This window comes from Equus caballus, unplaced genomic scaffold (assembly GCF_041296265.1).
Source record: "Equus caballus isolate H_3958 breed thoroughbred unplaced genomic scaffold, TB-T2T haplotype1-0000016, whole genome shotgun sequence".
In the NCBI taxonomy this organism is placed as follows: Eukaryota; Metazoa; Chordata; class Mammalia; order Perissodactyla; family Equidae; genus Equus; species Equus caballus.
The window spans coordinates 11,759,755-11,777,048 of record NW_027222391.1 but is presented as its reverse complement, the minus strand read 5'-3'; the positions used below and the strand labels follow the sequence as shown (position 1 = coordinate 11,777,048).

The following is a 17,294-nucleotide window of genomic DNA, read 5'->3' as shown; positions in this document are numbered from 1 at the left end:
TTCTGTGTAGATTACATCGTGTTCACCACCCAAAAACTAATTATAGTCCGTCACCTCCCATGTGAGCCTCATCACCCCTTTTGCTCTCTCCCCTCCGCCCTCCCCCTATGGTAACCAGCAATCCAATCTCCGTGGCTCTGTGTGTGTTTGTGATTGTTTTTATCTTCTGCTCATGAGTGAGATCACACGGTGTTTGACTTTCTCCCTCTGATTTATTTCACTTCACATGATACCCTCAGGGGCCATCCAGGTTGTCACAAATGGCCGGGTCTCATCATTTCTTATGGCCGAGTAGTATTGCATTGTGTATACGTACCACATCTTCTTTATCCATTCCTCCCTTGATGGGCACCTAGGTTGCTTCCAAGTTTTGGCTGTTGTGAATAATGCTGCAGTGAACCTAGGGGTGCACGTGTCTTTCTGCATTTGTGTCTTCGAGTTCTTTGGATGAATAGCAAGCAGTGGGATAGCGGGATCATAACGGTAGATCTATTCTTAGTTTTCTGAGGATACTCCCTACTGCTTTCCATAGTGGCTGCACCAGTCTGCGCTCCCACCAGCAGTGGAGGAGAGTTCCCATCTCTCCACATCCTCTCTCCGACACTTGTCTCTTGTCTTGTTACTTAGAGCCGTTCTGCCCAGAGTAAGGTGACATCTCATTGTAGTTTTTCTTTGCATTTCTCTGATAGCTAGTGATGTTGAGCACCTCTCCATATGCCTGTTGGCCATCCGGATATCTTCTTTGGAGAAGTCACTGCTCAGATCTTTTGCCCGTTTTTTTAATTGGGTTGTTGATTTTTATTGTTGTTGAGGTGTATGAGTTCTTTCTGTATTTTGGGTATTAACCCCTTATCCGATATACGGTTTGCAAGGATCTTCTCCCAGGTGTCAGGTTGCGTTTTGGTTTTGTGGATGGTTTCCTTTGCCGTGCAGAAGATTTTTTGACTTTGATGTAGTCCCATTTGTTCATTTTGTATTTTGCTTCCACTGCCCAGTCAGACGTGGTACTTGAACATAGGCTGCTAAGACTGATGTCAGAGGGCTGACTGCCTATGTTTTCTTGTAGACGTTGCATGGTTTCGAGTCTGACTTTCAAGTAAAACCCGAGGGAGGAGGCTGCAGTTCCCCGAGAGCGAGCTTGGCAGGGACCCCGCGTCCCTGTCAGCGCACCTTCCCGCTCCACAAAGGTCCAAAGCGTGTGGGCGGGGCCCGAGGAGTTCTCCCAGGAGGGTGTCCCTGTCCCTGTCCGCAGTCCACCGCTGGAGGGGGCGGGGCAGCGGGGGGGGGCGGAGCGTCTGGGCGGCTGCTGGGCCACCCTCGTGGGAGGCGTGGGAGGCGTCGGCGAGCCGCGCCTGCCTGCCCAGAGCCGAGCCCGGCGGAGTCCGGCCACGCACTGCTGCTCTCTCCCGGGCTGGGCTCGTCCGTTCCGCCGGCGTCCGTGGACGCCGCTCCGTGTCCCCGCTGGGCACAGCAGCCCGGGCCCTCCACAGCCATGGCCGCTGGCCTGAGGTGGCCCTCCTTGAGCTCCCGCTCTTCCTGCTCGCCGGACACGGACGACCAGGGCGCCTGTGAAGATGATGCCATCTGGGAGAGGTGCCTGGGGGCGTGGGCCTGGGGGCTGGTGGGAGGCGAGTCTGTCCCTGAGGAATAGGCTTGTGCGCCGAGAGGTGCCCGTCAGGTGGCGGGACAACTGTGCGGCGCGTGGAGCGAGGGGGTCTCTTCGTGCACTTCACGCGTTCGTGGAACGGGCGGTGTGTGCCAGGCACCTGCCCAGGGGCCACCCTGGGGATGCGGTGCCCGGGAGTCGGGCGCTGAAGCGGCCCCCGTGGTCTTGGCTCCTTGGAAGGACAGACGCGAAGTCGATAACGACACTAGTTTCCATGCGTTCTGAGGCGTGCAGGTCTCCCTGTTTTAGAGGCTACGTTCCGTTGGGGTTTTCCTGAAGCCTGTTGTACCCCCGAAGCTCAGGCCGGTTTAGGGGAAGTGGCCTGTCGAGGGCCACGTGATATTTGTGTGCAGAGCCAGTGCTTTCCAAAGCCCTTGACTGTGCGGAAGTCCACCTGTTAGGGCTGCAGTGGGGGCTGTCCGGGGAGCGTTGTGAGCACAGGTATGTGTCCCACACTTGAAAGTATGGCAAAGAAAGCGTGAGGCTCGAGGGTGCTGAGTCCGTTCCCTCCTTCCACATAGTCTGGAGAAGTGACTTTGGGACAAGTCCTTCCTTTCCTCTGGTCGGTGCGTGTTCAGTGGTCTGGACACTTGAGGAGCAAGACTGACAGGGTGTTTGACGTACTGGGCCTCACGGCCTAGTTGGAAAGGACAGATAGGCAGCAACTAATTACCTAGGAGATATGTGAAAGCAATTTTGTGTTGAGTGCTGAGAAATACGGCATTTACTGATAGACTTTGTGACTTAGGCAGTGATGTTTAAGCTGAGAGCAGATGCCTACAAGAAAAGGAGGACTTGTGCGGGAGAGTGTTGGGACAGGGCAAGGGAGGAGTATGGCCTGTCAGAGGAGCTGAAAGAATGCCCTGGAGACTGGGGCCGCGTAGGGACTGTAGGCTGGGGAAAACAAAACTTTTCGATTAAGGCTGACGCTTTCTATAGGTTTTTGGAGACTAAGTGTCGTGATTCGGAACGTGGACTCTGGAGCCAGACTCTTGTCAAATGGGTCCTAGCCATGCCACCTACGGGCTTTGTGAACTTGGGCAAGTTACTGTACCATTCTGTGTGTCAGTTTCCTGATCTGTAAAACGGGGATGATTATCATACACACTCCATAGGTTAGTGTAAAGGTGAAAGGATATTTCCTATCCGCAAAGTACTTAGAGCAGCGTCTGGCCTGTAGTAGGCGTTAGTAGTGGTTGATGAAATAAATGGATAAATGCATACGTACGTATTAAAGGCTTGGAGGCTGTCCCTGGTGAAGTGTGTGAACTTAAATGGATGACACCCAACTTTGTTTCCTTTCCAGCTTGCAGTTGCTACTGAGCGCATCTGTAGCACTGTGGAATTAGAAATAATCTCCCTCGACTTGGCTGCTCTTTGTAAAAGAATCTAATGCTGTCAAAATTGTCCCAGGGAAATAAAAGCCTTTTCAGTAGCATTTTAGGGTTAGGCTTATTTAATATGTCTTGTTTATATTGGTTTGTTTAGTATTTGTTGGTAACATGTTTTTGGCAAAGCTGCTCGGTTAAAAAAAGTAGATTAGCTGTAAAATAGTTGAGACGCAGAGAAAAGTAGAGAGTCGTGTAAGCAGAGCACGCCTTTCCTTGACACTCTGTCGAGAGCTTGTGTGATTGAAGCTGCTCTCTGCCTCATACACGGTGCCCTCTGCGTGTGCAGTCATCCAAACAGTGCAGGGTCTGGAACCGTGGAGAATCTAAGGCAGTACAGTCACGCTTTGCTTAACAGTGGGCATCAGTTCTGAGGAGTGTGTCATGGTCAGGCAATCTCGTGATCGTGCAAACACCACGGAGTTCCTAAAGCTAGATGGCAGAGCCTCCTACACACTTAGGCTCTACGGGACTAATCTTATGGGACCCCCGTTGTGGACTGAAACGTCCCGGTGTAGGGCATGGCTGTACTTCCCAACTCCCAGGGCACGGAAGTGTAGCCTGTGGGGCTTTTGAAAAGAACGGAGACGCTCAAGGCCTGCTCTGGACCCACTGACTTAGAATCTACTGGGATAGTTCCCGGCTTTAAAGACCAGACATATTCCTCATCTGGAGACATCTCATCAGCGGTTTTTCACACTGGGTTTTCCCTCATCTGAAGAAACACGCAAAGCGACTGTGAGGATCCATAATTAGCGTTTTAATACATTTGGCAGGACTCAGTGTTTTCCACTTTCTGCGATACTGGGATCTGCATCTTTACTGTAATGTGTTAAACCTTTAAATCTTGTCAAAAAGTCACGTCATTAAATAGAGAATCCTTATGGGAATTCCAGGCAGATTGCCATCTTTCTGCTTCCGCCTCCTCACCTTTAAAATGGGGAGATTAGTGGTAACCTAGCTTTTGGATGTGAGGATTAAATGAGACAGTTGGTGCAAAGCAGTGAGCACAGGATCTGGCACAGAGTGAGGCCTTCAATAAATTATTCTTATTATAGTAGTTTTGATTTTCCTCCGGTTGGAATATAATTTAGTTGAAGTTAGTGACTGTGTCATGGCTGTGTCTCAGGCTGGCGTCTGCCGCCCTGAGCTAAGCCATAAAAACCCCTAGAATAACGTTCCAAAAGCCTGTCAGCCTCTTGAGGCTCCTACACTTCTTTATTTTATTTTATTTTATTTTATTTTATTACAGTAACAGTGGATTCTAACACTATATAGCTTTCAGATGTACGTTGTAATATATTTCGAATTCTGTGTAGATTATATCGTGTTCACCACCCAAAAACTAATTATTGTCCGTCACCTCGCATGTGAGCCTCATCACCCCTTTTGCTCTCTCCCCTCCGCCCTCCCCCTATGGTAACCACCAATCCAATCTCTGTTGCTCTGTGTGTGTTTGTGATTGTTTTTATCTTCTGCTCATGAGTGAGATCACACTGTCTTTGACTTTTCTCCCTCTGATTTGTTTCACTTCACATAATACCCTCAGGGTCCATCCAGATTGTCACAAATGGCCGGATCTCATCATTTCTTATGGCCAAGTAGTATTCTATTGTATATATAGACCACATCTTCTTTATCCATTCGTCCGTTGATGGGCACCTAGGTTGCTTCCAAGTTTTGGCTGCTGTGAATAATGCTGCAGTGAACCTAGGGGTGCACGTGTCTTTCTGCATTTGTGTCTTCGAGTTCTTTGGATGAATAGCCAGCAGTGGGATAGCTGGATCACATGGTAGATCTAATCTTAGTTTTCTGAGGATACTCCCTACTGCTTTCCATAGTGGCTCCACCAGTCTGCACTCCCACCAGCAGTGCAGGAGAGTTCCCTTCTCTCCACATCCTCTCTGACACTTGTCTCCTGTGTTGTTAATTAGAGACATTCTGACCAGAGTAAGGTGACATCTCATTGTAGTTTTGATTTGCATTTCTCTGATAGCTAATGATGTTGAGCACCTCTCCATATGCCTCTTGGCCATCCGGATATCTTCTTTGGAGAAGTCACTGCTCAGATCTTTTGCCCGTTTTTTTAATTGGGTTGTTGATTTGTTTTGTTGTTGAGGTGCATGAGTTCTTTCTGTATTTTGGGTATTAACCCCTTATCCGATATACGGTTTGCAAGGATCTTCTCCCAGTTGTCAGGTTGCGTTTTGGTTTTGTGGATGATTTCCTTTGCCATGCAGAAGATTTTTTTACTTTGATGTAGTCCCATCTGTTCCTTTTATATTTTGTTTCCATTGCCCAGTCAGACGTGGTACTTGAACATAGGCTGCTAAGACTGATGTCAAAGGGCATACTGCCTATGTTTTCTTCTCGAAGTTTCATGGTTTCGGGTCCGACGTTCAAGTTGTTGCGGTTGGTTGGTTGGTTGGTTGGTTGGTGGTTTTGCTTGCGTGTGCGTGTGATCTAAGGTCCTTCAAGTCTACGTCTGTGCGTTCCCTTCTACCCGATGGGAAATGAAATACACAACCATACTTCTTTTATTTGTTTAGAAAATATTTTACCGTAAGTCCAGTAGAAAATGCGTTGTGAACATCTTTAGTATGCACAATTGTGAAACAAACACATGTGAGCAGATCCCAACTGGAGAAATCACTGGGGTGTCTCTGTACTCCTTCCCCATTCCCGTTCTTCGGTCAGCCAGTGTCCTACCCGCCCCACTTCCTCAAGGTGGCAGATCCTGATTGCTGTTTTTTCTCCCTCATTCCTTTCCTTTTCTGTGTAGTATTTTTCCTCCGTGGATTTATGTTTCTCTAAGCGATATTATTGTTGCTTGGTTTGAACTTTACCCGAATGTCTATTTCTTTCTTTCACCGAATATGCTGTTCCTGAAATTCAGCTGCTGATGCTTGTAACCGGTAGCTCTAGTCCATTTTCACCGCTCCCTAGTTTTCCGCACATTTCCTGCTTCACAACAAAGGCGAGCAGGTGTGCAAAGCCCACAGCACAGTTCCCGCCGTGAGTCAGCGCTCAGTCAACATTTGTTGAATGGAACTGAGCCCGGACTGACTGTTAACAGCGACGCTTGGTTCCCCAGGCTGCATTCTCTGTCCTTCGCGCCATGGCCAAGGATCCTGTTTAATTCATTTTGAGTTGATTTTTCTGCATGGTGTAAGTTAATGGTCTGCTTTCATTCTTTTGCATGTGGCTCTCTGGTTTTCCCAACACCAGTTATTGAAGAGACTCTGCTTGCTCTATTGTATGCTCTTGGCTCCTTTGTCGAATATTAGCTGTCCATACACGTGTGGGTTTATTTCTGGGCTCTCAGTTCCGTTCCATTGATCTGTGTGTCTGTTTTTGTGCCAGTACCATGCTGTTTTGGTTACTAGAGCTTCTTAATATATGCTGAAATCAGGGAGTGTGATACCTCCAGCTTTGTTCTTCTTTCTCAGGAATCCTTTGGCTATTCAGGGTCTTTTGTTGTTCCATATAAATTTTAGGATTCTTTGTTCTATTTCTGTAAAAAATGCTGGAACTTTGATAGGGATTGCGTTGAATCTGTAGATTGTTTTAGGAACTATGGACATTTTCACTATGTTAATTCTTCCAATCCAAGAGCACAGAATATCTTTCCATTTCTTTGGGTCTTCTTTGATTTCTTCCAACAATGTTTTACAGTTTTCGGTGTACAGATCTTTCACCTCTTTGGTTAAGTTTATTCCTAAGTATTTTATTATTTTTGTTGCAATTGTAAATGGGATTGTATTCTTAATTTCTCTTTCTGCTACTTCGTGTTAGCGTATAGAAACACAACCGATTTTTGCCTGTAGGGGATCAAGACACTCAGCCAATGCAGGCTGACAAGTAGCCTGAGGGCTTGCTGTTGGGTGGGGCAGGTCCCTAGGGCCGCCTGCCTGCCCTGGCTGAACTGGATTAGATCTGTGCTCTAGTGGGTATGGCAGCCCCCTGGGCTAACAGGCCAGGGGAAGAACCTCAGTGGTGTCTGCTGGGGTCTGAGTTAGCACGCCTGGACCATGTCAGAACAATAGCCCCCACCAATGTCTCAGTCTCGGGAGAGGTCTCTCCTTTCACCGAGATGCCCCCAGAGCCCACCAGGTGAGTCTCTTTTCACCCAAGGACTGTCAGCCTTCTCTCTGGTGATTTTAGTTTGCTGAGACAGGTGAGTTTGTGCATGGGCCCTTTAAGACCCGACTCTTTTCAGTTTTCATCTGACAGCTTTTCTGGGGGTATTCCCTGCTGTAGTTAATAGCCAGCGAAGCCAGATACTAAGACCCTCGTCTCAGTTGTGCTGAGTCTAAAGGATGCTTTTAGTGGTATTGGCCCCTGCTTTGGACCTCGCCCCTCCAGGGAGGGCTGCATACCCTAGGGTGGCTCCCTCCTGGCCAGCTGAGAAACTCCACTGCTCCCAAAGGTGACTTTTTTCTCTCCAGCTGGAATTTCTGGCCCTTCTGCCTTTGTCAGGACTGTCCCATGTTGTGGGGGTTCTTTTTATCCAGTTTTCAGTTTTCTATACAGGGTAATTTTTCCAAAAATAATTGTAACCTGGTTGCGTTCATGGGAGGAGATGAGTTCAGAGTTTGCTTACACCGCCATCTTGACAAGATCCGCCACTTCTACACTTCTGTTACTTCTGTTTTCATTTTCTCCCTCCTTTGGTACAGAGCCCATCTGGGGACCCTATTGAGGTCATCTGTCTCATGGGGGTTGTGAGGATTAAATGTGGAGTGCTTCCAACAGTCCTTGGCACACAGTAGGTGTTCAAGTTTGGTAGTTATTGTCATGACCACCACCCCATCATCCTCAAACCATCACCATCACCATCACCGTCATCATGACCTCGTGCTGTCACTCCTACAGTCTGATAGTTAGGACTCTTCAGATTGGATACACTAGATTTATGCCTAATAATTCCACTTGTTTCAGCAGATATCTGTTGAGTGCTTACCATGATAGCTAAATTCTCCCCACTCCCCATTCTCTCGTCTCCTTATCTTCCCATCATGCTGCGACCCTAAGTCAGCTCTCCACTCTTTTAATTTTTTTAACAATGACCCCCCAAAGCCTCACAGTGTCCTTGAAATTACCACTCCATAATTGCCAGCCTCCTCTATTTCCTCAGCCTCTTCTTAGCCCTTCCCTCCCTCTCTTTGCCTTGGCCCTGGCCCTGCCTATGGAATATCCTTTTCTTGAAGCCCCGTCAAGTGGTGCCTGCAGATCTCAGGATTAGGGGGTACGAGATTTATGTCCTCTCTGCTCTTTGTCCTCCCACACCATTTCTTTGAGATCTATAGTCCCCAGCTGGAGCACCCTCTCCTCCTCATTACTCTTTTCTGCCTAATTAGTCCCCTGTTTCATTGAAGACTTGATCGCCTGGCCCACAGCTTTCCTCTCTGCCTCAATTCTTGCTGTCATCCTAGTTGACTTCAGTGTGCATGCGGAGGACTGAGCCTGCACACGGGGTACTCATTTTCTTCAATACCTCATCTGTACTGCTGACCTCTTCTCATCCACCTGTCCCCATTCCCACCATAATACCCTGGATTTGCATCCTGATGCTGCACCACCTGACAAATGAGCAGTGCAGCACCCTCCAGCCCTGATCTCTTCTTTCCAGCTTGCTTGGTCACTTAATTCAGCTAGGCCCTCAGCATATTTTTCCTCAGGCCCTCCATGGTGTACTCTATCCTTTAGATGCTTCCTCTATGCTGTTACCTCTCAGCTGAGCTTGGACTTCATAGTCCATCCATGATTAATTCTCTTGGCAATGCCTTCCTCTCCCTTGCCCTTTAGTCCCAGTAAACCCAAAACCAAACTACCCATTTTTGTCTTGAGTACCGGAGATAGGACTCAGAGCGGGGCAGCTGGGTACTACTTTGAGTTCATGTCACCCCACCTCCCCTGTGCCCTCACAGAGCCTGACCATTCTAGTAGGATTCTCTTGTCAAGTCACTCTCCCGTGCTCCAGAATATATAATTCAGACGTTTTCCACAAACTTCTGATTTACTCCCCCCAACCCTTCATTCTCAAGATAATATGGGTGATGTTTTGAGTATGCTTAACATAGAAAATAGAAGCCTTCAGATTGGAACTCCATTCACTTCCTCCAAGAAACTTAACCAACCTATCCTACTGCAATGTCCTCCAGCAAAGACCACCAGAAACACATCAGTAGGTAAACCAGTTGGGTTTAATTGCTCTTTGTAATGAGGGAGGCCTCACATCATAGGGAACTCTGGGGCCTATCAGGATGAGGGCGTTAGAAAGAACTTACAGGATTTGGCCCTTGGTTGGATAGTTTGGGGAGGGTTCAAGGAAGCAGGGATTTGCTCTGGACTGGGTGCTGAGAGGAGGCAGGGACAATCCTGTGATCGTGTAGCTCAATCAATCCTTTCTAGAAGGAGTTGTGACTAGAGTGAGACAAACGCCGTAATTCATAAAGAACCCACAGTTGCTCACTTCAGGCAGGAGAGAGGGATGTTTGGTATTTTCTGGATGGCACGACGGCCTTGTGTTTGTCTGTTTAGGCAAAATGATGAAGTGGTCTTGTTTTGTCTCACATCATTGCTGTTGCAGCATGACCTTGTGCTGGTGTCTGTGAGAAGTTTATGTCCAACAGGTGAACAGCATGGCTTGTGTGAGCACAAGGCCAGCTTCTAACAACAGGAAAGCCTGGCTCGTGGTACCGGAGCAGCTCCTGGATGTCAGCACTTCTTTTCTTCTTTTCACAGAGGAGGAAGTGAGTTTTAGAAAGATAAATAGGTGTTTGCCAGGCAGGAGAAAACAGCATGAGCTAAACAGGATGCAGATTGAAGCAGAATAGTGTGTCAGGAGACATTGACATCGGGTGGGGGAATGGGTGGCAAGAGAGAATTCCATTGAGGTTGTGGGAGAATGAGATGTAGAAGGTGTCAAGTCTAATGGAAGGTCGTGAGGGGTTTTAAGTGGAAGAACTGACATGATCTGGGGTGTGTTGTAGAAAACTCCCAGCAGCTGTGGGGGAGATGGGTGGTGACAAAGGGAGGTCTGTGCTCTTTTCCGTCCCCACCGCTGCAGCCCTTGCTCAGGTCTGTTCTCTCACCTGGTCTATTGCACCACGTCCTTGGTGTTGGACCTGCTTCTGGTCTAACCCCCTCCCCCACCCCAGTGATCATGCTGTGGCCAGGGTGATTTAGCAGAATCACAAATCTTATCCTGTCACTTTGTCAGTTACAACCTTTGATGCCCCATCAGCCATGAGGTAAAAACCTACAGGACATTGCATGACACACCTCACCTTTCATCATCTGATCACGCCACCTGGATACCCACTGCCAGTTGGGAAGATCCGTTAGGATGTCTCAGAATGATCTCAAATTCATGATTTCCAAAACTGTGCTCTCGCATCATCTTCGCGTGTTCTCCTCCTTGTTACCCCACCCCAAAACCCAGTGAATGGGGCCATTGTTCATTCAGTTCCCAAGTACCAAATGTAGGAGTCAGCTTGGAACTGCCCTTTGGTGTACCACCTTATGTGATCAATCACCCAGACCTGTTGATTTTATTTGTTCGATATTTCTGGAATCTACCTCCTTTTCTCCACCTGTGCTTCCGCCATCTCAGTCCAAGCTCAGGTCACCTGTGGGCTGAGCTATGGCACTAGTCTGGTGACTGAGGAGCCCAGTCACTGTTCCCTCCTCCAAACCCATATCTCATAGTGAATGCAGAGGTTTGTAAAGGGCATATTTTATCCTGTCACTCCCTAGTTTACTAGCTTCTTGTGGCTGTTGTAAAAAGACCAAAGTTCCTTATGTGGTCTCCACCGCCCTGCCTGCTCTGTCCTGCTTCTCCAGCCTCCCTTCACACCACTCCCCCCTTCCCTAAGGGATCCTTTCTGTTCTTCAAATGTGCCCTGTTCCTGCCTCCCTTGGCGCCTGTCAGCACACTGTTCCCTCTGCCCGCAATGCTTTCTCCCACCCTCCCTGCCGCAGTGCTTCCACGTCATCTCTCAGATGGAGGCAGCCACTCAACACTCTTTACTGAGTGCCTACTCAGTTTCTGGAGACAGTGTTCTAGCATGGATACAGAAGTGAACAAAACAGACAAAACTGGAGCTCTTAGGCAGCATTTATTCCAGGAGGGAGACAGCCAGAAAGACAATAAGGAAAATATCTGGCATGTCAGGTGGTGATAGATGCAGTAGGAGTGTTGGAAGGAGTTGTGACTGGAGATGGGATGGCCAGCGAAGGCTCCAATGAAGTTAATGCTGGGGAAAGACTTGTGGAGGGCGAGGGAGTGAGTCCTGTGGATATAGGGGTTAACGGTGTCCAGACAGAGAGAACAGAGAGCAGAAAGGCCCTGAGGCAGGAGCTGGCCTCCCCTGTTCCAGGAGCCACAGGGCCAGCCTGAGTGAGATGGAGAAGAGTAGCAGATGGAATCTGGGTGGCCGTGGGTACAGATGCTGTAGGCTCTTGTAAGGCCCTAACTTTTCCTCTGAGGTAGGCACCATTGGAGGATTTTGAACTGGAGAAGGAGGTGACGTGACTTGACTTTTCACAGGATCACGTCAGCTTCTCTGTGGAGAATAGACGGTAGGAGACAAGGCTAGAAAAGGGAGATGAGTGAGTGGTACTGGAATATTCCAAGTCAGAGATGCTGTGGCTTGGATCAGGATGGTAGCAGAGCAAGTTCTGAGAGTCTGTCAGATTCTGGGTCCATTTTGAAGAGGAAATGAGCTGATATTATGTGCTGACAGACTGGATGTGGGGGAGACAGAGGAATCAAAGATGACTCCAGGGTTTTTTGGTTTCTCTCAGATATGGATCCCTCAAGGAGGCCTTTCTGACACCTGCAGTCAAGATCGTGCCCCTGTTATATGTCCTCATGACACTCTCTGCATTGCCTTGGTGGTCATCAGCGCAGTTGTAATTCAGACATACTGTTTCATGCTTTTCTGTCTAAAAGTTCTTGGTCAGCCGTAAGAATCTCCGCGGCCTCTCGAGGAACCCGAGGCTGCAGTTCCCCGAGAGCATAGCGGTGACCCCGCGTCCCTGTCAGCGCACCTTCCCGCTCCGCGAAGGTCAGAAACGTGTGGGCGGGGCCCCAGGAGTTCTCCCAGGAGGGTGTCCCTGTCCCTGTCCGCAGTCCACCGCCGGAGGGGGCGGGGCAACGGCCTGGGAGCGTCTGGGCCGCGGCGCCAAGTAGCACGCCTCTGCTGGGCCGCCATCTTGGGAGGCGTCCATGAGCCGCGCCTGCCTAGCCGAGCCTGGCGGAGTCCGGCCGCGCTCTGCTGCTCTCTCCGGGGCCGGGCTCGTCCGTTCCCCCGGTGTCCGTGGACGCCGCTCCGTGTCCCCGCTGGGCACAGCAGCCCGGGTGCTCCACAGCCATGGCCGCTGGCCTGAGGTGGCCCTCCTTCAGCTCCCGCTCTTCCTGCTCGCCGGACACGGACGACCTGGGCGCCTGCGAAGATGATTCCATCTGGGAGAGGTACCTGGGGGCGTGGGCCTGGGGGCTGGTGGGAGGCGAGCGTGTTTCTGAGGAACAGGCTTGTGCGCCAAGAGGTGCCCGTCAGGTCGCGGGACAGCTGTGCGGCGCGGGGCGCCAGGGGGTCTCTTCGTGCGCGTCACGCGTTCATGGCACGGGCGGTGTGTGCCGGGCACGGGGCCAGCCTGGGGGTGCGGTGCCCGGGAGTCGGGCGCTGAAGCGGCCCCCGTGGTCTTGGCTCCTTGGAACCAAGTCTTGCTGGAAGGACAGACGTGAAGAAGATAGTGACGTTGGTCTCGATGGGTTCTGAGGAGTGCAGCTCTCCCTCTTGTACGGGATTGTTAAGGCACCTTCTAGTTTTAGTTTATTAGTTGTTGTCTTTTAAAAGAGATTGATCGGATCTCACGGTGTTTCTGTGCTGTGTCCGTTTCTGCCTTAATATGTGGCTTTCTAATTCTAGATGTTTGTTTTTCTTTTTTTAACATCTTCCGATGCGTGTTTGAAATAATTAAATGTGGAGTGTTGTGCTGTATTTTTTCTCCTTCTTGTTTTTGGAGGAGCAGAGGAGAAATTTTGAACGACTGAAATGTTATGATTCAGTTTTTCTTCTTCTTACAGTAACTTTGTATGGAATTTTTTTTTTCCTGTTCCTGGATGTTGTATGGACAGGGTTCCTAGTGTGAGAGAGCCCACTTCTGTCAGGATGGTGAAGCGCAGTTTCTTTCAACATAACGCAATTGGGAATTAAGGGGTATATTTTGTTTCTCTTTCCTTTATGCAAAATCCTTCCTATTCCTTTTTTCTTTCCTTCCATCCTCTTTCCTTATGGCCCCGTCTCGGAGGAGCACAGCCTCTTTTGCCAATTTCTGGTTCTCCCTTAGAAGCAGTGCTTCTCCAAGCTGACACCTCCAGAGCCTTTCCCCTTGCAGCAGCGTGCTCGTGGCCACTGCCCAGGACTACCGAGTCCTTCGCCTGTGTTGCATATTTCAGCAGGTAGTGTTGGACTTCCTCTTTTGAGGGTGGTTTGATGTGTTTTATCTGATTCCTCCATGACCTTGTCCTTTCCATGGAGTCTTAAACCTTGCAATTCTCCACTCTGCCAAAGGCTTTCAGTCGTGGTCGGAGCTGGGCTGGAAGTTGGCATTTCTTTCTGAACTTGCAGGTCATTTGAAGGTTGTGGTCATCTTGGCCATCTTGTGACGCTACAGGCTTGCTTCTGTGTGGCTTCGTTGGTTCTCCTTGTTGACTGTATGATTTGGAGGAGGTCGATTGTATGACTGTGGAGAGTTTTGGATCCAGGGAGCTGTCTTGATCTTCCAGACCCTGAAGGCTCTCCCAGAGTTCTTCCCGGTATCGATTTTCACAGGCCTTTCCCACACGTGATGTTCTTCCTGTTGTTTTCTTGATCCGATGGTATTTCGATGCCAGTTTCATTTTTAATTAATGGATTGTGTCCTTGCTGCCTATTGGTCATCTGTATTTATTTCTCAGTCAATTATTTATTCCTACCCCTTAGCAATTTCTTAGTTGGGTTTTGGGAGCTCCTTCTTCAGTGTGGATATTAACCATTTGTCTATTTTACGTGTTGCTCCTATTTTTTCTGAGTCTGACTCATCTTTTAACGGTGTTTCTAGTATTGTTGCTAGATGGAATAGTGTATCTTGGGAGTCTTTGCACATTAGTGTAAATCTTTTTGTTTTTGTCTTCGCTCATGGGTGAGAGATTGGGTATCGAATGCTTATCTCACACAGTTTTGTCCCTCGTCTTTGTCCACATACATTGCTCCATTGTATCCTAGAATTGCAGATGAGCAATCTAATTCCAATGTGACCTTTTTTTCTCTTTCTTCCTAAATCCCTAGAGAATTTTATTTATTCTTGAAGTTCCAAAACTTTCTCAATATGTGTTATGGTCATATTTTTTTCTCATCAATTTGGCCTCATATCTGATGTGTTCCTTTTGATGATCGGGGCCCTCCTTGAGTTGAAGAAAGTTTTCTCTGAGATGTGTTTAAAGATTATTTTTCTCATCTGCTCTGCTCTCTCCCTCAGACATGCCAATCATTCTTCTATTGAAAATCTTTTTCCATCTCTGGAATCTTCTTCTTATTTTCTCTCTTTTCCTTTATCTCCTTCTTTCTGAGAGAGTTTCTCAAGAATGGCTTCAACATTATTGATTCAATTCCCAGTGATGTAAAAACTGATCTTGATTGTTTCTAAGCTGCATGTAATCTCAAGGGAAATTTTATTCTTTCCCAAATACTTTCTCTTTTTCCTTTTGTCTATTTCTCCCTTGCCACCCTCTCCCTTTACAGCTCAGTCCCTCAACTTATACAAGTTTTCATTTCTTGCTTCATAGAGCAAACAGTTTCCTGAATTTTCCTGAGAACACAAACACAGCAGAAGCTGTCTAAAATATAGTTCTGTTTCCTCAAATAGAAGTCTTTCAAGGACTCTTCTCCTGACTTTTCAGCTGAACGTTTCTATGTTCATGCTGTACAGTCTTGAAGAAAAGTAAGACAAAGACATATGGCTGAGATATATGTTCTGATTTCCACGTCGGCGTATTCACGAAGGAGCGAGAAATGGACAGCCTTTTCCTATTAGTTAGACGTAATTTCTACTTAGTTCGTATCAGGTTGCTATGTGATCTTTTCCTTGTTCCTGCTCTGAAGTTGGAGAACTCGGTGATGTGCACAGCCTTGAGCCACATTTCTAGTTTATTTTTTTTATTTTTGTTTCTTTCTGCTGATGAAGATTCGTCCAGAGCTAACATCTGCCGCCAATCTTCCTCTTTTTTTCTAATTGAGGTCAAAAGAGTTTATAACCTTGTGAAATGTCAGTGGTCCGTTATAATTTGTTCGTCGCCATATCAATGTGCCCCTTTCCCCCTATGCCCAGCTCCCTCCCCTCTTCCCCTCTGGTAACCAGTAAACCGTTCTCTTTGTTCGTGTGTTTACCTTCCATGTATGAGTGAAATCACATGGTGTTTGCCTTTCTCTGTCTGGTTTATTTCACTTAACATAACACCCTCAAGTTCCATCCACGTTGTTGTGAATAGGACAAGTTTGTCTTTTTTTATGGCTGAGTAGTATTGCATTGTGTGTGTGTGTGTGTGTGTGTGTAAATATATATATATATATGTGTGTGTATGTACGTATATGACATCTTCATCCAGTTGTCAGTTGATGGGCACTTGGTTTGCTTCCGTGTCTTGGCTATTGTGAATAATGCTGCAAGGAACATAGGGGTACATAAGTCTCTCTGAATCATTGATTTCCAGTTCTTTGCTTAAGTACCTAGTCATGAGATAGTAGTGAAGAGACTGTCTTTTCTCCATTGTATGTTCTTGGCACCTTTGTCAAAGATTAGCTGACCATAGATGTGTGGTTTTATTTCTGGGCTTTCAGTTCTGTTCCGTTGATCTGTGTGCCAGTTTTTGTACCAGTACCATGCCATTTTGGTCACTATGGCTTTGTAGTACATTTTGAAGTCAGGGATTGTGATACCTCCAGCTTTGTTCTTTTTTCTCAGGATTGCCTTAGCAATTCGAGATCTTTGCCCCATATGAATTTTAGTATTCCTTGCTCTGTTTCCGTCAAGAATGTCAGTGGGATGCTGATAGGGATTGCATTGAATCTGTAGATTCCTTTGTGTAGTATGGACATTTTACCTATGTTTATTCTTCCAATCCATGAGCAAGGAGTCTCTTAACATCTGTTTAAGTCACTATCAATTTCTCTCACTCATGTCTTATAGTTTTCTTTGCATAAGTCCTTCACTTCCTTGGTTAAATTTATTCCTAGGTACTTAAGTTTTTTAGGTACGCTGGCAAATGGAATTATATTTTTGAGTTCCCTTTGTGTAAGTTTGTTGTTGGAGTATAGAAAAGCAACTGAATTTTGTAAGTTGACTCTGTACCCTGCAAATTTACTGTAGTTGTTAATTATTTGTATTAGTTTTCCAGTGGATTTTGGGGGGTTTTCTATATACAAGCTCATGTCGTGTGCAAACAGCGAGAGTTTCACTTCTTCACCCCCTATTTGGATTCCACTTATTCTTTTCTCTTGCCTAATTGCTCTGGCCAAAACCTCCAGTACTATGTTGAATAAGAGTGATGATAGTGGGCATCCTTGTCTCGTTCCTGTTCTCAGGGGGATGGCGCTCAGTTTTTGCCCTTTGAGTATGATATTGGCTGTGGATTTGTCATATATGGCCTTTATTATGTTGAGGTAATTTCCTTGTATCCCTATTGTTTTTCATAGTTTTTATCATAAATGGCTGTTGGATCTTGTCAAGTGCTTTCTCTGCATCTATTGAGATGATCATGTGGTTTTTATTCTTCAATTTGTTGATGTGGTGTATCACATTGATTGATTTGCGGATGTTGAACCATCCCTGTGTCCCTGGTATGAATCCCACTTGATCATGATGTATGATCCTTTTGACGTATTGCTGAATTCAGGTTGCCAAAATTTTGTTGAGAATTTTTGCATCCATGTTCATCAGCGATATTAGCCTGTAGTTCTCCTTTTTTGTGCTGTCCCTCTCAGGCTTTGGTATCAGTGATGCTGGCCTCGTAGAATGTGTTAGGAAGTGTTCCATCCTCCCTTGTGTTATTTTTAATATCTTCTTTTAGGTTTGTTAACAGTTGCTTTATGAACTTTGCTGCTCCTGTGTTGGGTGCATAGATATTTATAAGTGTTATTATTCTTCTTGATGGAGTGTCCCTTTGATCATTGTATACTGCCCCTCTTTGTATC

At 47.1% G+C, this 17,294-nt stretch overlaps 1 pseudogene; it reads left to right on the top strand.

The window, feature by feature from the left end:
• LOC138922880 (heparan sulfate glucosamine 3-O-sulfotransferase 4-like) overlaps positions 1–17,294 on the top strand; it is a 144,003-nt pseudogene that overhangs the window by 107,379 nt on the left and 19,330 nt on the right.